Source organism: Pan paniscus, chromosome 2 (genome assembly GCF_029289425.2).
Source record: "Pan paniscus chromosome 2, NHGRI_mPanPan1-v2.0_pri, whole genome shotgun sequence".
Classification (NCBI taxonomy): Eukaryota; Metazoa; Chordata; class Mammalia; order Primates; family Hominidae; genus Pan; species Pan paniscus.
The window spans coordinates 176,248,444-176,270,514 of record NC_085926.1 but is presented as its reverse complement, the minus strand read 5'-3'; the positions used below and the strand labels follow the sequence as shown (position 1 = coordinate 176,270,514).

Below are 22,071 nucleotides of genomic sequence, written 5' to 3'. Positions count from 1 at the left end.
ATGTTTTATGCACTCCTTGGGGTTGTGTGCAAAATTTAGTGTGGCTGCTCAAATATAAAATTTCCTGGCCGAGTATTCATACTGTTTATCGAAGTCATCTATGAATTTTAAAAGTTTGGGAACTACTGTGCCAGGCTCTGCAGGTCTCCTAACACGAATAGATAGCTTCTATCATTAGTAAAACTCAGTGAACCATTATGAGTTTTGATTCCTACAAACACGAATTAGATCTTCAAGTAAAATAGTCCTTAAGAATTTATTTACAACATACATGAAAGCTATTGGTGAGATATGTTCATTTTGTTTTCTACAGCTTTCTTTGAATCACTTTTTAAAAATACACAATTATCAACAGCAGCTATCTAGTGAGATCAATGGGCCAAATTAATCAAAGAGAGCGTACCACACTGAGCATCACAAAGATTTGAGAATTTCCCCCAGCTTTTGAGCTGGCCTGCATTAATGCAGTGACCCACTAGATGTCAATGTTTCCATGAGAATGAATAAAGACATTCTGTTGTTATCCTTGAAACAGGATTAATTGATTGCTATAAAAAGTTAGATGAAATGAAATGTTCTCCTTGCTCTTCAAACTAAGATAAGCTAATAACTTTGGACACAATTTCACTCCTCTGCATTCACCAAATGTCCAATTACATATCCTCCCTGCCTGGACCTTCAAAACAATATAAAACTGAATGAAGCCAATGAAAGAAGTCACAGGAGGATTTTTGCAGAGCTTCCATCCAGTTCAGAAACAAAGCAATTCAATACATGTCTTCAAGATTTCTAAAGGCAATGACTTAGTAAGTAATGTTCTTCCCATATCATCCTCTATGTCCTTTTTTTCCGCTTTATTTGATACATTTTTAAAAATGTCTGTGTGAAAACAATGTTTTAGCTATCTTTGTTCAAGTAGGCTTGCTTAATTGGGACAAAGAAGATCCTATTTGAATCATAAGTCAGCCAGGAATACTTTTGTGTTTTCAGATGTTCTGTTTTCACCATTTATCTGAGCACACATTTTAGATTATGTGCCTCAGCCGTCAGATACAGACAATCAGGAGAGCCACAAAGAGCCATCTAAAGAGGGAAGAAAACACAATAGATGGGATATGGGAAAAAATATATAACTAGAACATCTAAATGAGTGAGGAGGATGCTGAAAGCATTAACGCAGGGAAAATACCAGCACACGGGCTCCTTTATCTCCCTGCTCTTGTGGTTTCATTTAGTACATGTCCCTTTTCCTCCTGAGAGCAGAGAGCAAAGCAAATGAGACTTTATAGGATTCCATTGCATGTGCACTGAAACTTCTCCAACGTCAAATATTGCTTTCCTGGGGATATAAAGTCTACTGTGTGTAGTAAAGAAACAAACCTAGGGTGTTCATCAAATATATGCTTGAGGTAAAACACAGAGATTGATTAGGGTGGAAATGTTTTTCTAATAAAACAGTAGGAAAAATGTGTTCCAAGAATTCAGTCATCTCTGGTTATTTTCAGCGCTGAAAGCAGATGGCCTCAGAGGCTGAGCTGGACACTGGTTCAGAAATGTAACACAAGGTTGACACTAACATATGCTGTCGTTCGTGGGCTACCAGAGTTCCAAGAAATATACGAATTTATCCCAGAAAGACCCTTCTCTGAAATATTTTCTCCGTGCATTTTCTAAAAGTTAATGTAAGCAAGGCTTAAATGGGCTCAGGAAAAGGGGACATTTTATTTCCTTTGGACCCACTGGGAAACTTTCACAGTATCCAGTCTCTTTTCTCTGTCTTTTACAGTTTTCTCTGACATGTTGAAAGTAGAAGTGGTTATTTGTCAATGACAGTTTATTATTTTTATTCAGACAATATTTCAGTATAATAGTCTAAGCAATTAAAATGTAATTCTTCATTTTAAAAGCAATATAGACAAATTATTAATCTAAATCTAGGATGCTAGACTTAAAAACATCCATCTAACTAATGTTATGTTGAGGTTTAGGGGTAGCAGTTGCTAGTAAGACTAACCATTTCCAAATATTTTCCCTTGCAGCCTGTCACTGATATCTGAAATGAACCAATAAGAGATTCATAAAAGAAATAGCTTTGCCATTAACAGAGAAGTCCATCTATCAAATTACTATCATTAATGTCTTAGTATGAACTCATTTATTTTCCTCTTTCTATGGAAAAGATGACCAAAACAGGGAAGTACATAGGGTTCTTCTTAGAGAAGGTGGTTTTGGTAGATTGCTCAGGATAGCGAAAGTCCTAAGAAACGCTGGATTTCTGGGGCTGTGAGAGAAATAGAAGCATCCAAAAATTAAGATGTATATCTAAAGATTTAGTAATAAAATACCAGGAGAATGTTTTTCTATACTTTTTCCAATTTTGCATTGGGAAGACCCTAAGAACAGGGTATTAGTTCCTGTAAACAATATAGCCAGTCCAGAGAAGTGCCATTTTTTTTCTAGTGGGAAATATAGAATAATAAGGAAGGAGTTATGGATTGAGTTATTACTATGATAGTACATTGAGTTTAGGAAATTGCCTGACCTCCCGACTACTATGCTAGGGGCACTAGGGAAGATCAGCTGCCTCTCTCCCTCTTTCTCTCAATTGTGCATCCCACGCATAGGAACAGGGTATCGTAATTTTAGAGGCAGATGAATGGTTTTCAAGAATCATTTTACCATTTGCATGCTCTGTTAACCTTGAGAATTTTCCTTAGCATTTCTAAACTTCAATTTTCTTCTTTTTAAAATGGAAAAAAAAACCCACTATAATCTGTCCAAACAAATCATAGAGTGGTTTTAAGTTGACAACAACTATGTGCAAATGGGCTTTGTGAACTGTGAGGGGCTTTGCACAATCTCCTGAGTATATTATTTATATAAATAGTGTAATTATATTATTTCATGCTCTTTTAGGTCATGAAATCTGATGTAATTACAAGCAAAAAATACATCTGGTATTTACTAGGTTAGAAAGCATGAAAATGTGTGTAACAAGATTAGAAAAAGGTTACTTCTCCAAGAAAGGAAAAAACAAAAGAAAGAAATGCTGTGGGATTGTATTGGACTCCTGACAATGGCACCAACTTCACAATGTGATATTAATAGATTTTGAAGGATGGGGTGAGAGTGCCGAAGATATGACAGTATCCTTCTGGTGTTTTCTTTGGAGATGAAAGAGATAAGGCAATTTTTAAAATGTATATCCTAGATGCCTTATTTAGCTCATGACCCTTTCAAAACATTTGCAATCACTCATTTTGATGATTTTTCTGATGTGACTAAATCTTATGAGTTATTTTTATTAAGATCTTGCAAGGTTGCCAGACAACTAATTGTGGTGGAAAACAGCCAAGGAGCAGGGCCAAAGTGGTACACAATGTGGACTGTTTCTCCAGCCTATTAGCTATCTGCATTCCTAATCATTCCAGAAACCTCTTTTAAATCTGAACAAATATTTGTCTGCATACTCTTCTCTTTTTTCAATTTTTGTGTCTGTGTCATGTGTGCATTTATAACTTACTTATCTCACTAGATTTCCATCTCCTCCCAGGCATAGTCTGTGTCTTGTCTTATCTTGAAGACTACTGGTAGGATCTAATATAAGTTTAGGCACACAGGTCTTCCTCTAACATGGATCCTTTTGGTTGCAGGAAAAGGAGTTTGGGTTGTAGATAGGACTAACCTCCTCACTAGATGTACACATTTTACAATTGTCTTTACAAAATTTGCTCCTTATCTTCTCATGATGACCCTAAAGAAGAAAAGAAACTTAGCTTATTCCTTCACATGGATTCGTGCATCAAACACTATTGAGTGCATATTGCATGCCAGGTTCTGTGTTAGCAACTGGGATGACCAAATAAATGTGACAAGAATTCTGTCTTAGAGGAACAGTTGAATAAGGATAAGGATTTCAGAGAAAGAGAAGCTCAGAGAAGGAGAAATCCAGCTGAATAAAGTCATGGGAAGGGACACCCCAGCTGCTGGGCTTTAAGATTAATATGTATTTGTGCCTCATTTATTTTTTCTATCCTGGCTGTCTTTTATTTTTTTATTAATTAATTTCTTTTGTAATTTGCAAACATTGTATATATTTGTAATGTACAGCATAATGTTTTGATACATCTGGTGGTTGTGATTCAGAGTGGGCTCTGGTTAGCACACAAATTACATCATTAGTTCCATATTAGTCTATTTTAGATAGATAGAAATAAATCAAAGGGAAGAAGATGACTTGGAATTTGTGTGAAGCAAATGAGACACATACATATAGAGAAAGTCAAGACATGGGATGACTAATGTCGCCAGATAGGAATCTCTCTTTGTGAGTAAATACACTAATATATGTAGAAACACACACATTATAGTATCATTTAAAAGAGGAAAATATTGAAAACCACATAAGTATCAAATATATTAGAAACCACAGAAATATCTTCTTATCATTTCTTCATTTCTTAGGGCTATTTTGGGGGGGATACTTTTTTCTCAGCTTCTGTTCATTTTTAAGAGCTATTTTTTGTATTAATACATCATATATGTTGTAAATAGTTTCAGAGTTTATGTTTGCATTTAATTATTTCCTTTGCTGTTATATGTGATATCCTAATTTTTAATTAGTTGTACTTATGAGTCTCGTACTTTTGGTTTCTGCTTTTGGTATCATGCTTAGAAAGACTTTCTCCACCACGATGCCATATAAAGTGTTTATTTTCTCCTACTGTCAGTATGGTTTAATTTCTTTATATGTAATTATTTAATCTTGATAAAACTTATAATGATAAAAGGTAATAATTTAACATTCTACCCTCCCCAAGTAGTTAGGCAATTTTCCCTTTGCCATTTGTTGGAAGTATCTCTTTTATGACAAGCTTCTGTTTTAGACATGTCTGGTTTTGCACTAGTCCAACAATATTTAAATCTAGTTCTGTACTACATTAATTCTGATAGATATTATCCCCTCCTCATTATCCACTTTTATGTATTCCTGCTGTACTTTTTATTTATCCAATACCAGGAAGAAAATAAAATGTCAAAAAAAAAGGCAATAAAAAGGCTTTAGTGATAAAGAACCAGAGCATCTCTTGTAAGAAAGAGAAGCAAGAGTATGAAAGACTTTGTTGGATGGTTTCAAAGAGGATGAAGGTTATCTAACAGAGGCATCCAATTCTGATTCAACTTTATTAGTCTCTAGACTCTGTTGACCCAGTTAATCCTGTAACAACTGCTACTTCAACAGATTTGGAAAGCAATTTAATAGCCTACAGATAGCTGCCGTATAATACCCAGAACTAAAATAACTACTGACTGACCAGACATTCCATTAAAACAGGTAACATTCATACAAGTAATTCATACTTGGGCAGAAAGTAGTCAAACCATGACTTTCATGACCAACTGGTGGTAATGAGATATTCCTGTCTAAAACAGCAATGTACTTCTAGTGACCACACTGTACCCAATATGTAAGTAGGCTCAGGCCTGCCCTTGGGGATGCACTATTCTTCTTCTTTTCTCAGAGTAAAACTTTGTGGCACAACTATTACAAACGGACTTAAAAAAAGAAGTCAGAGATACAGCAGCATAAGGAACTGAAGAAATTTATTACCCCACCCTAATCCCCAAGGGTGGAAGTATTTGTTGCTTGTTGTAGGTCTACTTTTTAATAATCTTATTACTAAAATTATTTTCAAGGCAAATAACATAGCATAATTTTAAAGTTATAAAATGCTAATCTTATTACTTTTTCATATAAAGGGAACCAGTGAGATTGAGTCTTCCAACACCACTGGTCTTACTATCTCAGATTAATAGATTTAAATTTAACTTCATTCAAGAGCCAAAAGCCCCATTAGGATATTCTAACGAGTTGATTATTCAACCTCTACTTGGATATATCCACGGTCTGAAAGCCTTTGTAAGCTGGCCCATTTTGCTCCTTAATTTTATTAGGTCAAAATGTCTCTCCCTATAACTTCTATGGTTTTGTCCCCTGGTGCCCCACGGAGCACATCTACCCAGTCTTTGTTAAGTCAGCACTTTAAACATTTAAAGAGAGCAAGCTTCCAAAGATCTACAAAGATCTCCAAGCTGACCATTCTCATTGATCTCTGGGAGCTTGCTGCCCCTCAAATGATGCTATTCTCTGGATTTTTTTGGTTCCTTTGGTTTCTGGGTTTATCAGAATCTGGAGCTCCAAACCCAATGAATCATTTTTTAAAATCTGCTGTATTTCTCTTTGCATTCCCAGTGTCAAATACAGTTCAACATGTACATAGTAGGTTCTTATTAAATATTTGAGAACATAAACGAATTAATGAGATACTTTTGATCGCTTTCATGACGATTTTAACAATTATACAAACTCGGATCTGTGTTCTGACCAGAACGAAATTCTTCCACACATATAGCTGCATTCCTTGAAGTATGTGAGAAAAAAAATCATACGTGGGCAGGTTAAATAAATTTTGGCTTACAATTTGCTTAAGGAACTTCAAGAGTTATACCAGTTGTATTTTATTGTTATTTTGTTGCAGTTCTAGGATCCAAAGCAGAAATTTGGTGTGTGGCAGCTCTACGTATCTCACAAAGAAGATTTCATGTGGAAAGTTCCTGCAATGTCCCAGTGCACAGACACCGGTCTTTTCTAATGTGCTGGTGCAAAAGTAGCGTGCCCTTTTTTTTTTTTTTTTTTTTTTTGAAACAGTCTCCCTCTGTTGCCCAGGCTGGAGTGCAGTGGCGCGATCTCGGCTCACTGCAAGCTCCGCCTCCCGGGTTCACGCCATTCTCCTGCCTCAGCCTCCCGAGTAGCTGGGACTACAGGGGCCCGCCACCACGCCCGGCTAATTTTGTTTTTGTATTTTTAGTAGAGACGGGGTTTCACCGTGTTAGCCAGGATGGTCTCGAACTCTTGACCTCAGGTGATCCGCCCGTCTCGGCCTCCCAAAGTGCTGGGATTACAGGCGTGAGCCACCGCGCCCGGCCGCGTGCCTCTTCGTTTAATGACCTGGCAGCTTGTTTCTCAGCTGCAGATTTCTTTTGTTAGTGTTTCTGCCATTGCCAGAGGCATTTCTGTTGAACCTGGCATCTGTTAGTAAACTTTCTCCAAAACAAAGCTAATTTAGGTTTTGTAGTATATGAAGCCCTTCTAGCTCTTTCCACTTTTGATTTTATTTCATCCCTAAATTGCCATCGTATTGAGGTCATTTTTAACTATTTTTTTCCCAATGATTTATTTTTCCTAGTGTATTTTTTTTTTTCTCTTGGAATTTGACCTTGGGCATGTGTGCATGAGTTTTACTCGGGACACTTTCTATTAATACCCCATAACTTTTTCAATTGTCTTCTGCCCTCTTCCCATCCTCCCACTTCAACTTCTTGGTCTAAGTTGAATATGAACTTTCCTTTGCCTGTCTCTGAGATTTGGATCTCTACCTTACGCTCTCTCATCACTACCATAGTAGTATATTGTGAGCTATTCTGAGTGGGATGGAAGCCCTTTCTAGGAAGTGAAAAAGAATTATCCTCAATACATAGGAACATCTCAGAAACAAGTGAGAGTCCTCAAAATTTCCATATGAAAAAATGTAGGTGTGATTATCTGGTTGAAAGAATGGAAGGAAGCGTGTGGGTATGAGGGGTTGTGTTGAAGCTGTTTGTATATAAAGCAAACTTTCTACTTAGCATATATCTTTATTGAAGGGAGGAGGTGATAAAGATTATTGTGGCAATGAAAGCCACCTTCATTAACTCTCCGATCCGGCACTCCTGTGCTTTCGTTCCGGATATTAAGTGACCTGACAGAGATCTCTCCTGAGTGCTTGGCATCTCCTTTCCATTTCGATTTGTTCTGCAGAAACTCCCTTGTTTTATGACAAGATTGGGATGACACAGGTAGCTCAACAGTGGGAGTGAGAACTCGGCAAGGAACAAGAGTCATGCCTACTTCCCCAATTCCTGCAGTCCAGCTTCCTTCTTTCTTCTTTCTGGGATACTCCTGACATGTAGCAGGGTGAAAAGGAAGTCACATTAATTTAAGAGTTATAGGATAATGGATAAAAAAATTAGAAAGAATGAATAAAACCTAGTATTTGCTAGCACAAAAGGGGGACTGTAGTCAAAAATAATTTAAGTGTTCATTTTGAAATAACTAAGAGTATGATTGAATCATTTGTAACACAAAGGATAAATGCTTGAGGTGATGAATACCCTATTTACCCTGATGTGATTATTACACACTGCATGCTTGTTTCAAAATATCTCTTGTATCCCATAAATATATACACCTACTATGTTTCTGCAAAAATTAGAAAAAAATTAAAAAGGGAAAAAAATGAATTGACACTTATGTTGGGATTCTGGGTATGGCACCTAGGAGTATGAGGTCTGAGACAAGTAATTGAACATCTTTGAGACTCAGATATTTTTATCTGGAAAACAGGAATAATAAAATTACCTTTTAATTTAATTGGTTAATGGGAGGGTTGAAACAGATACTGTATGTTGAAGTTATGTTTGTATTAGAAAATGTTGAACAAATGCTATTCATCCTCCATCCCTAAGGAAACAATGAAAATGATGTAACAATATAAGAAATATAAAGAGCGTTATCTTCTTTCTAGTTGAATTTAATTCATTTCCATTCAATATGTTCTTTAATTGGGTTGCCATAGCTAATGGAAACCTGGTGAATGGAGAGGGAAATCTAGGATTATTGATGGTAGTTCTTTTGCATTAACTTGGTGTACAGGTACATAGGACTGTACTTGTACTGTGGTCATAATTTAATACAAATATTTCATAACAATACAAATATCAGTTTGTAAGAAAACTGTTTTTAGAAAGTAAATCTGTGATATGATAGAGTTTTGTGTGATGTGTCTGTATGTAAGCACATGTACCCATTCAAGCAGCAATCATCTCTTCCCTTTTACCAAAATAGGGTGTATGTTTCCTTGTTCTTCTCTATGTGAAAGACTTCTGACCGACTACTTCACAGGCATGCAGGCACGTAATGATACATGAGTACACACAGTGGTGCAAAAGGCTGTGTTTAGGCATGCAAATACTCTAAAAAAAGGTGCAGAACATTAGCAACATGACCTTTCCTTACATCTGAATATCTAATTTTGAGACCTAGCTCCACTATTAATGTGCTGTATGCCCTGATAAATCACCACCCTGAGTTTGCTTTCTCAGCTGTAAAATAAGAGATTTTAATTCTTAAAATTTCCAACTTGTAGCTGAAATCTTTTAGGATTTCACTGTCCCCTAGCAAAGAGATAGTCACATACAAGTATATGAAAAGTGAGTCATCAGGTAAATGTGGAAAAACATCGTTCTAATGTCGTGTTATTTCTCTTTACGTGAACCTGATTACTCCATTCAATGGAAGAACCACCTCCAACCTTGTCAGATGAGACTTTGCTAATTTTTGTGCAAGAGTAAAAGTAAGCTTGAACTCAAAATGATGAGGATAATCTTAACCATAGATGGTATTTACTAGAGTATGTGTGGGGGACAGAGTAATTTTACACACGCATTCAGTGACTTCAAAATGAACATGCCTTTGGATGAATTTACTTTCTTCTCAAGTATAGTTTCATTTGATTGAGAAAGATATGCATTTATGAGATTTGAGGAGGATTTGCATTATTTTTATGTGTATGAATCTGGGTATGTTATTTTTGCTCAAATATATGAAAGAACACTGAGTTCTCATTATGACTATGTATGGGAAACCATGGCACTTGCACACAATCAGGGATGCCAGTTTGGCTCATTGATCTGTAAGATCCAGGTCCAGGTCAAAGATGTGATGAGGGCAACAGATGGTTGTGAGGAGTCTTCTTACATGAGGAGATGGACAAAGTCATAGTTCTATTGGGAAAGGAGAAGTCATACACCAAGCGCTCCAGGGACAAGATACCAACCTTGTTGCTGAGAGCATTTTTGCCAGTCCTGCCGAGGGCCCCTAGTCTGTTGTTTTTACAGAACTGTCTGTGTATTGGTGATGTGTACTCAGGAGCATCATATAGTTCAGCTATATGATGGTCAGAGCTAGAAGAGGGGCTATAATGTCGCCAGCATTAGGGCCCCTGTGGAGAATATATGTACCAAATGGGAAAGAATGGCACAAAAGGAGGATTTGTTCCTCCTTTCATGTCATTCTTTTTCATTTTGTATGCAGTTTCTGAGAGTCCACACTGTAACAATGAATCTCATGACGAAAGATGTTCTGGGGCTATACAGTGTAAGCACTGTGGGAAGATAGGTGCTGGCTCTGTAATATGCAGCACCAGGATTTGCACAACCTCACATTGTCATCACTATTGTACAGTAAACGGATAAATCCTCAAATTAGGATTTTATTAGAGTATAAATATGCCCTGGGAGGAAATCATAGCCTCGTGGAAGGCTTGGGGTGAGTGCTGCTCGTGTCACACCGTCTATGGAATCAGAAAAGTTACCTTAACTGCCCCAAAGTGGCAATCTTTTGAATATACAAAATGAGGTGAATTTAAATTACCATACCACCCAATCCATCTAAATTAGAATCTGAAATTGGTAATGCATCTCTCTTAAGCTTCTAATTAATTTCCATAATGTAGTTTACTCATAACACATTCTAAACAGCCAGGTATAATCTGTCTCATCCAATTTCCTTGAGGTTTTAAACATTCTATGTAAAAATATGAAATACTTATCGGTTTCCCTGGGCTTACCTTTCAATTTTCCTACTATTTATGTATTCAGAAAGTTTGATGAAGTCAGGTATAAGAGTGACACAAGACAGAGTTAAATCCAATTTCTCTCTATTCCACACAAACTGGTAGATATGGCAGCACCCAGCTAAGTGGATAGGAATTCTAGGTGATATTCTTTTCATTAAGCAGTTATGGCTCGCTAGCATGTCTTGTCTTTTAAGGTGTATGTATTAGGCTATTCTTGCATTGCTATAAAGAAATAACGGGATACCTGAGACTGGGTAAATTATAAAGAAAAGCTGTTTAATTGGCTCAAGCCTCTGCAGGCTGTGAAAGCATGGAGCCAGCATCGGCTTGGCTTCTGAGGCGGGCCTCAGAGAGCTTTTACTCACTGTGGAAGGCAAGTAGGAACAGGCATGTCACATGGTGAGAGCAGGAGCAAGAGAGAGAACACAGGAAAGTATTACACTCGTTTAAACAACCAGATCCTGCAAGAACTCACTCATTATTGTGAGGACAGCATCAAGCCATGAGAGATCTGCCTCCATGACCCCAAAACACCTCCCACGGGCCCCACCTCCAACACTGGGTACCACATTTCAACATGAAGTTTGGGGGGACAAATATCCAAACCATATCAGTGGGGTTAGAAACACATACTGATGTCTTTAAACTAGATCCTGAAGTAAGTGTTTCACCCAACCCACATGCTTGTTAGTGTGAACTCTAGTTCCATGGACTGTAGCCATAATTGTTTGGCACGTGATCATCTAGCAGAGCATGTGAATCAGAAGGATATGAAGAAAGCATGGACCATAACAGCCTCACCATCTTTGGTTGAATATTCACTGTGTGTAAGGCACTGTCCTAGCCATAGCATATCTTAGTACCATTCACAACAACTCCAAGAGGCAGGTAGTTCAGTTATTTTTATTTTATATATGAGAACTATGAGGCCAGTTTGTTTAAATAATTTTCCCAAGGACAAGTTGCAAGATGGATAGAGAGCACAAATAATCTGATTGTATACCCATGTCCTTGGCCATCATCTGTTTTTCAGTTGTTTTTTTGTTTGTTTGTTTTAGCTTTTGTTTTTGTTTTTTGCCTCCAGCCTTTAGACATTTCATTGTTTGATCTGTTTGTCTAATAATCTGGCTACACCTCTGTCTGTCTCATCTAGACTCTTAGAGAAAGGAAACCTAGCTATTAGTAAACTGGTCATCCACGATTTCCTGGTGCAAAGAGTCTACTCAAGCATTAATCAAAAGCCAGGTAAAACAAAGCTAAACAGAACAAAAATATCAGACTGAAATCTTATCCTTGAACCATTGAGCAAAGAAGACACATTTTGTGCTTTCGTATATTTTCTTTTATCCTGAAGTTTCTTCTTCCAGGAGAAGCTTCCTGAAGAGATGTACAGATATGCAATTTAGAAAGAAGAGTAAAACATACAGTTTTCTAGGAAGAGAGCATATTTTTAGGAAAGTCTTCTCAGTTTGATATATGAAAGTCAGTTTGGATCTTGATGAATTATACTCAACATAATTTGCAATTAAGATACTTGAAAATAATCAACTTAAATAACTCTTGTATATGAAGCAATATAATACAGCGATCAAAATCATGCAGTCTAGCAGCCCGAATTCAAATCCCAGATATGCCACTATTTGTGTGGCCTTGAGCAATTCATTTAAACTGTATAAGACCTTGTTTCCTCCTGTATAAAATGAAAATCATCATATTTCTACTTCAAAAGGCATTGAGGAATTAAACCACATGTTTAAAGTTCGTAGCAGAGTTCCCATGTAATAATGAACAATCAATAAATAATGGCCATTATTATATGGAACTTTAAGATATTTGGGGTAATGATAAATCATAGGGTCATAATTATATAAGTATTAATTATAGCCATGAGTTTGGGTTATTTCTTTAGGGCTTATCATATAGTAAAAGAAACAGAGTGGTAAGGGTAAACCAGTTGGGGTGGGAAGATGAGAAGTAAACAGCCCATGAGGAAGATAAGAGGTGACTGGAGAAAGGAAAACTAGAAGCTTAGGAAAGAGAGACTTTACAGAAAAAGGAGATTAACAGCACCAAAGGAAGTCCAGCAGTCTAGTAAGATGAGAAAAAAAAATAGTCCATTGATTTTTGGCAGTTATGTATGTTATGATAACTTGAAAACTGTGGGTAGAAATGATATTCTGAGTGTGGATGACAAGTGAAGTTATGACACTTGAGAAGGAGGAGGGTTGGCAGCTAAAGGGGCCAAAGGAAAGGTTTTGTTATTGTTGTTGTTGTTACTGTTAGTTTTGTTTTTCAGGTGGGAAAAATGCATGTGCTGAATGGCAAAGGGCCAGTACTAGTAAGAGACTGGTTTAAAGGAGAAAGTGGGTTGCAAGCCCTTGAGGAGATTGATGGGCTGGGATACAGAGCTCAGTTTCATTCACATACTTGTTTCTTGTTATTCTACAAGCCCAAGAATTTACTTCTTATCAGACACCAAAACCTGTGCTGGAGACATTGTGGCAAACCAGACATATGCTACCCTTATTGTCATGGAGCTTCTACTTTATACTCTGGATTTTATTCTAAGTCCAATGAGAAGAGCTTACTGAAGAGTTTTAAGCAGGGAAATCGTATGGTTGTTATACAGCATTACTGCAGTAATAGCTAGTGCTAATAGAAATAAAGTAATATGTTAAAATGCAACATGGGAGCAATCAGAAACATATAAAAATGGACTGAGGTGGAACTCATGGTTTAGCAGGGAAAACCCGGCACCTTTGTCATAGCTCTTTCCTCAGCCTGGGTCCCCCTTTCCCTCAATATTTGTAAGGCTAGATCCTTTTTGTAATTTATTTCAGGTTAAACTTCACTCCCTCAGAAAAGCCTTTCCTAACCTTGAGTCTAAAGTAGCTCGCAAGTTGCTCTCTACTACACGCTTTAATTCTTTAGATAAACTGATACAATCTTATGATTTTTATTTAAATATTTATTATGTATTTATTTTTATCATCTCTCTTTTTCTGTTAGATTCTAAGTTCCATGAAAGCAGGCATTGTGTGAATTTCTCCTGCATCTGGAACTGGCCTAGCACACCAAGTAAGTGCTTGATAAATGAATATTATGAATAAACGCATAAAAGCATAATATGATGTAGCTGCAGAAACAGAGGAAAGCACCAAACTCTACGACAACACAGAGTAAGAAAAAGTACAGAGACTAAGTGTCATTTATGTATCAACAGAGAAGTATACCAGGGGACATTCTATCTCAGAGAAACTAGACTTGTGATCAATTAATAGCTTGTCAAACTGCCAGTAAATAATGAATAATGATGGTGGGATTTGAGCTCAAATTGAAGTAGGTTCAGATTCCATACACTTTACACTCCTCCACATTGCCTTTCCTTTCCCTTTTCCCATGGACAGGGTAGTTTTTATTAGCTTCCTACAGACAAAAGATACAACCCCCCTAGCTTAAATCAGGAAGAATTAGATATCCTGAACAGACCAATAACAAGCAGCAAGACTGAAATAGTAATTTAAAAATTATCAACAAAAAAAAGTCCAGGACTAGACAGATTCACAGCAGAATTCTAAGAGACATTCAAAGAAGAATTGGTACCAATCATATTGACACTATTTCACCAGATAGAGAAAGGGGGAACCCTCCCTAAATCATTCTATGAAACCAGTATCGCCCTAATACCAAAACCAGGAAAGGACATAACCAGAAAAGAAAACTACAGACCAATATCCCTGATGAACATAGATGCTAAAATCCTTAACAAAATACTAGCTAACTGAATCCAATAACACTTCAAAAAGATAATCCACCATGATGAAGTGGGTTTCATACCACAGATGCAGGTATGGTTTAACATACGCAAGTCAATAAATGTGATACACCACATAAAAAGAATTAAAAACAAAAACTTACATGATCATCTCAATTGATGCAGAAAAAGCATTTGACAAAATCCAGCATTGCTTTATGATTAAAACTCATAGCAAAATTGGCATAAAAGGGACATACCTCAATGTAATAAAGGCCATCTATGAAAAACCCATAGCCAACGTAATACTGAAGGGGGAAAAGTTGAAAGCATTCCCTCAGACAACTGGAGCAAGACAAGGATGCCCACTCTCACCACTCCTCTTCAACATAGTACTGGGAGTCCTAGCCAGAGCAATTGGACAAGAGAAAGAAATAAAGGGGGTCCAGATCCGTAAAGAGGAAGTCAAACTGTTGCTGTTTGCTGATGATACGACTGTTTACTTAGAAAACCCTAAACTCCTCCAGAAAGCTCCTAGAACTGATAAAAGGATTCAGCGAAGTTTCTGGATACAAAATTAAGGTACACAAATTAGTAGCTCTTTTATACACCAACAGTGACCAGCTGAGAATCAAATCAAGAACTCAACCTCTTTTACAACAGCTGCAAAAAAATAAAATAAAATAAAATACTTAGGAATATACCTAACCAAGGAGGTGAAAGACATCTACAAGGAAAACTACAAAACACTGCTGAAAGAAATCATAGACGACACAAACAAATGGAAACACATCCTATGTTCATGGATGAGTAGAATCAATATTGTGAAAATGACCATACTGCCAAAAGCAATCTACAAATTCAACACAATTCCCGTTAAAATACCAATGTCATTCTTCACAGAATTAGAGAAAAACATTCTAAAATTCACATGGGACCAAAAAAGAGCCCACATAGCCAAAGCAAGACTAAGCAAAAAGAACAAATCTGGAGGCATCACATTACCTGATTTCAAAATGCACTATAAAGCCATAGTCACCAAAGCAGCATGGTATGGGTATAAAAATAGCTACATAGACAAGGGAACAGAATAAAGAACCCAGAGGTAAACTTAAATACTTACAGCCAACTAATCTTTGACAAAACGAACAAAAACATAAAAAGTATATGTTGGAACTTAATCCTCAATGCAACAGTGTTGGGAGATGGACCCGAATAAGAAATGATTAGTTCATAAGGGCTCTGCCCTCATAAAAGGATTAGTGCTTCTATTGCAGGAGTGGGTTTGTTATCATGGGAGAGGGCTTATCTATAAAAGGATGAATTTGGCCCTCTTTTTGTTTGTGTGCTCTCTCTCCCTCTTTCTCTCTCTCTCACACGCACACCCCTTCTGTTTGCCCTTCTACCGTGGGATAAAAGAGAAAAAAAGCCCTCTCCAGACACCAGTGCCTTGATCTTGGAGTTCCCAACTTCCAGAAATGTGAGCTAATAAATTTCTGTTTATTATAAATTACTCACTATGTGGTATTCCACTGTAGCAAGACAAAACACAAAAATGCTAAATGTTACACTTTCCACCTTCCAAGCCTCCTTTTGTTATTCCCAACCCCTCATCAATGGATTTTATATTTTGAAGGATTTCGTTCAAGTTGCATTTACTTAGTATAATTTCCTCACTTTTTAAAAAAAAGTGTGTGTACATGCCAATAAGAGCCCATCCTCAGTCTGAGATAAACAGTGGTATGTGTGACTTGAACTATAGCAGAGCATTGGTTTCTGAAGGTTTAAACACTCATGGAGGTACATGACACAGTGACAGTCATTTCACCCAGATTTGTATTTGCTTTGAATGTAATGGAGTTGATGAATGAGCTGGTAGGGAGCCTGGGTGTCTGCCCAGTTCTCATCTCCAGGCAGCAATGTTGACCTATACTCTTCACTAACCATTTGATGACTCTTATAAAGGGATTAAAAACTTTATTTTTTCACACATTCATTGTATTTGAGGTTAGCATTATTATCCTGAGTATGCTGTGGCAATATGATTTACAGGTTTTTGGGTGTGTGTGTATGTATGAGAACTTATGTTACTAGCTATAGTCTGGAGCTAAAAAAATAAGGATATGTAGGGGTACCGTTCATTTTTAGATATAATATACATCACTTCAGGAGATATTATATACTATGATGTATCCATGAAGTGAAGTTTCTGGGATCACCTTGGGATTATCAAAGGTGTGATATAACTTTAGCCAAAGCAAAGAAAGTTGCCATTTTAGTTAGCCTATACAGTCTCATTATGTGCAAATACAAATTATAGCTAATTAAATTTCTGAAATATTTAAAGTAACTTCAGATTTCTATTAATATCTTTGGGAACTCTTAGGTAGCAAAGAATTTCAGGTTGGAAACAACTGCCCTCATAGGGATCTAATTAATGTTTTTTGAGTTAATGAAATGATAACGTTTTGTCTCTGAAAAGTTCAACCACTTCCTCATTTAGTACAAATTTGAGAGTTCAGTAGAAACACAGTAAATGAGAAAAATATAAATTTTGGCATGATAAAATGAAATATGGGCACATGAAGATGTACTATTTATATGAGAGAAACGAAGAAAGAAAAAAGAAAGAAAGAAAGAAAGAAGGAAGGAAAGAGAAAGAAAGAGAAAGAAAGAAGGAAAGGGAGGAAGGAAGGAAAAAGGAAGGAAGGGAGGAAGGGAGGAAGGGAAGAAGGGAGGAAGGGAGTTATCTGGAGGTTGAAAATCTGTTAGTACAATAAGGTCTGTCTTCAGGGAAAATTTTGAAATTGCCATAGCGTAACTACAAAGGAAGACTAAGAAAGCTAAGACCATAATTTCTTATGAAAATTCCAACCTGAATAAAGGAAACCATTGCTAATTCATATTTGTAAGTCACCTTATCTAATTCCCATTTTTGGTAGGTACTTGCAACACATAAGATGCCTGCCAAAAATGCTGGCTGAGAGGAAACAATATTCATGCCAGTGTTGAAATACCTTGCCAGATTTCAGAGGTAATTTTAGGTCACCAGTCCCATGCCAAATACCTTCCCATTTTAGAAAGACTACTAATATATTAGGATGGGGAACATCAGAGAAGGGATTTACTAAGACTCCATCTCTATTAAAGCTCTTCCAATAGACATTACTTCAAAGTTAGATTTCTTTCTGTGTTTCTCCAAAATGCTGGAATAAAGATCTGACTGCTAATGACAACTCATTTAGCAGAATGACAGTTGCTTGATGCTCACAGGGAATGAAGCAAGCATTGCCAGATGTGTGCCATACCCTCTTTTAACAGCCTCATTGCAGAGTATCTTTACTATAATGACCATTAGAATAAACCATATTCTATTAATGAAGAAAAATCTTACACTATCAATTAATAGCCTTTTAAAAATGTGAGAGAGCAGAAGGAAATTCTGAGAAATAGTATAATGCTTTATTCTTTGTACTGGATGAATTGATCGCTACAGCATTTAAATCTATGGGGTAACAACGCAGTAGGGTTTTTGGACCACAGATACATCAATATAAATCCTTATTTACATTCATTTAAGAATTCATAGCACCATTTGTTATGAGGAATATGGCTTTTTTAGGCTGCCCATCTGTGTGCAAGCACACTGTCACACACAATAGCATTTGTATGATTTAAAATTTAGATAGCAGCAAGTCTGGATTCTGAATAGTTTTATGTAAACTTTAATAAAAATGCAAGAAAGGATTCTTTTTTATTATACTTTAAGTTCTAGGATGCATGTGCAGAATGTGCATGTTTGTTACATAGGCATACATGTGCCATGGTGGTTTGCTGCACTCATCAACCCGACATCTACATTAGGTATTTCTTCTAACGCTATCCCTCCACTAGTCCCCAGCCCCCGACCGACCTGGGTTTGTGATGTTTCCCTCCCTGTACCCATATGTTGTCATTGTTCAACTCCCACTTATGAATGAGAACATGTGATGTTTGGTTTTCTGATCCTGTGTTATTTTGCTGAGAATGAGGGTTTCCAGGTTCATCCATGTCCCTGCAAACGACATAGACTCATTCTTTTTTATGGCTGTGTAGTATTCCGTGGTTTGTATGTGCCACATTTGCTTTATCCGGTCTAACGTTAATGGGCATTTGGGTTGGTTCCAAGTCTTTGTTATTATGAATGGTGCTGCAATAAACATATGTGTGCATGTGTCTTTACAGTAGAATGATTTATAATCCTTTGGGTATATACCCAATAATAGGATTGCTGGGTCAAATGGTATTTCTAGTTCTAGATCCTTGAGGAATTGCCACACTGTCTTCCACAATGGTTGAACTAATTTATATTCTGACCAACAGTGTAAAAGTGTTACTATTTCTCCACATCCTCTCCAGCATCTGTTGTTTCCTGACTTTTTAATGATCACCATTCTAACCGGGGTAAGATGGTATCTCATTGTGGTTTTGATTTGCATTTCTCTAATGACTAGTGATGATGAACTTTTTTTTTTTTCATGTTTCTTGGCTGCATAAATCTCTTCCTTTAAAAAGTGTCTGTTCATATCCTTTGCCTAGTTTTTGATGGAGTTTTTTTTTTCTTGTAAATTCGTTTAAGCTCCTTGTAGATTCTGGATATTAGCCCTTTGTCAGATGGATAGATTGCAAAAATTTTCTCCCATTCTGTAAGTTGCCTGTTCGCTCTGATGACGGTTTCTTTTGCTGTGCAGAAGCTCTTTAGATTAATTAGATCCCATTTGTCAATTTTGGCTTTTGTTGTAATTGCTTTTGGCATTTTAGTCATGAAGTCTTTGCCCATAACTATGTCCTGAATGGTATTGCCTAGGTTTCCTTCTAGGGCTTTTATGGTTTTAGATCTTATGTTTAAATCTTTACTTGATAATGAGTTGATTTTTGTATAAGGTGTAAGTAAGGAGTCTAGTTTCAGTTTTCTGCATATGGCTAGCCAGTTTTCCCAACACCATTTATTAAATTGGGAATCCTTTCCCCATTTCTTGTTTTGTCAGGTTTTTCAAAGATCAGATGGTTGTAGACGTGTGGTGTTATTTCTGAGAACTCTGTTTTGTTCCATTGGTCTATGTGTCTGTTTTAGTACCAGTATCGTGCTGTTTTGATTACTGTAGCCTTGTAGCATAGTTTGAAGTCAGGTAGTGTGATGCCTCCAGCTTTGTTCTTTTTGCATAGGATTGTCTTTTTTGGTTCCATATGAAGTTTAAAGTAGTTTTATTCTATTTCTGTAAAGAAAGTCAATGGTAGCTTGATGGGAATAGCATTGAATCTATAAATTACTTTGGGTAGTATGGCCATTTTCACAATATTGATTCTTCCTGTCCATAAGCATGGACAGGAAGAAATGAGTTTTCCATTTGCTTGTGTCCTCTCTTATTTCCTTGAGCAGTGTTTTGTAGTTCTCCCTGAAGAGGTCCTTCACACCCCTTGGAAGTTGTGTTCCTAGGTATTTTATTTTCTTTGTAGCAATTGTGAATTGGAGTTTGCTCATGATTTGGTTTTCTGTTTGTCTATTATTGGTGTATAGGAAAGCTTGTGAATTTTTCACATTGATTTTGTATCCTGAGATGTTGCTGAAGTTGCTTATCAGTTTAAGGAGTTTTTGAGCTGAGACGATGGGGTTCTCTAAATATACAATCATGTCATCTGCAAACAGAGATAATTCAACTTCCTCTCTTCCTATCTGAATACCCTTTATTTCTTTCTCTTGCCTGATTGCCCTGGCCAGAACTTCCAATACTATGTTAAATAGGAGTGGTGAAAGAGGGCATCCCTGTCTTGTGCCAGTTTTCAAAGGGAATGCTTCCAGCTTTTGTCCATTCAGTATGATATTGGCTGTAGGTTTGTCATAAATAGCTCTTATTATTTTGAGATAATACCATCAATACCTACTTTATTGAGTGTTTTTAGCATGAAGGAATGTTGAATTCTATGGAAGGCCTTTTCTGCATCTATTGAGGTAATCATGTGTTTTTTGTCCTTGGTTCTGTTTATGTGGTGGATTACATTTGTTAATTTGTGTATGTTGAACCAGCCTTGCATCCCAGAGATGAAGTCGACTTAATCATGGTGGATAAGCTTTTTGATGTGCTGCTGGATTTGGGTTGCCAGTATTTTATGGAGGATTTTCTCATCGATGTTCATCAGGGATATTGGCCTGAAATTTTCTTTTTTTTTGTTGTGTCTTTGCCAGGTTTTGGTATCAGGATGATACTAGCCTCTTAAAATGAATTAGGGAGGAGTCCCTTTTTTTCTATTGTTTGGAATAATTTCAGAAGGAATGGAACAAACTCCTCTTTGTAACTCTGGTAGAATTCAGCTGTGAATCTGCCTGGTCCTGGGCTTTTTTCAGTTGGTAAGCTATTAATTTCTGCCACAATTTCAGAACTGGCTATTGGTCTATTTGGGGATTTGACCTCTTCCTGGTTTAGTCTTATGAGGGTGTATGTGTCCAGGAATTTACCCATTTCTTCTAGATTTTCTAGTTTTTTGGCTTAGAGGTGTTTACAGCATTCTCTAATGGTAGTCTGTATTTCTCTGGGATCAGTGTTTATATCCCCTTTATCATTTTTTATTGTGTCTATTAGAATCTTCTCCCTTTTCTTCTTTATTAGTCTGGCTAGTGGTCTATCTATTTGGTTAATCTTTTCAAAAAACCAGCTCTTGAACACATTGATTCTTTGAAGTGTTTTTCATGTCTCTATCTCCTTCAGTTCTGCTCTGATCTTAGTTATTTCTGGCCTTCTGCTAGCTTTTGAATTTATTTGCTCTTGGCTTCTCTATCTCTTTCTATTGTGATGTTATGGTGTTGATTTTAGATCTTTCCTGCTTTCTGATGTGGGCATTTAGTGCTATAAATTTTCCACTAAACTCTGCTTTAGCTGTGCCCCATAGATTCTGGTATGTTGAGTCTTTGTTCTCATTGGTTTCAAAAAACTTATTTATTTCTGCCTTAATTTTGTTATTTACCCAGTAGTCATTCAGGAGCAGGTTGTTCAGTTTCCACATAGTTGTGCAGTTTTGAGTGAGTTTGTCAATCCTGAGTTCTAATTTGATTGCACTGTGGTCTGATAGACTCTTTGTTATGACTTCCATTCTTCTGCATTTGCTGAGGATTGTTTTACATCCAATAATGATGTTGATCTTAGAATAAATGCTATGTGGTTCTGAGAAGAATGTATATTATGTTGATTTGGTGTGGAGAGGTCTGTAGATGTCTATGAGGTCTGCATGGTCCAGAGCTGAGTTCAAGTCCTGAATATCCTTGTTAATTTTCTGTTTCATTGATCTGACTAATATTGACTGTGGGGTGTTAAAGTCTCCCAGTATTAATATGTGGGAGTTTAAGTCTCTTAATAGGTCTCTAAAAACCTGATTTATGAATCTGGTTGCTCCTGTATTGAGTGTGTATATATTTAGGATAGTTAGCTCTTCTTGTTGCATTGATCCCTTTACCATTATGTAATGTCCTTCTTTGTCTTTTTTTATCTTTGTTGGTTTAAAGTCTGTTTTATCAGAGACTAAGATTGCAACCCTTGCTCTTTTTTTTTT

The 22,071-nt window shown here is 36.7% G+C and overlaps 1 long non-coding RNA gene across 1 annotated transcript in view; it reads left to right on the top strand.

Moving 5' to 3' along the window:
• The first annotated feature begins 533 nt into the window (after positions 1 to 533).
• The window catches only part of LOC117979823 (uncharacterized), a 57,319-nt gene continuing 35,781 nt past the window's right edge, over positions 534 to 22,071 (top strand). Inside the window, exons 1-2 of the long non-coding RNA XR_004670844.3 lie at positions 534 to 806; positions 13,746 to 13,814. This is a non-coding gene — a long non-coding RNA (uncharacterized LOC117979823). The remainder of the gene's footprint in view (positions 807 to 13,745; positions 13,815 to 22,071) is intronic.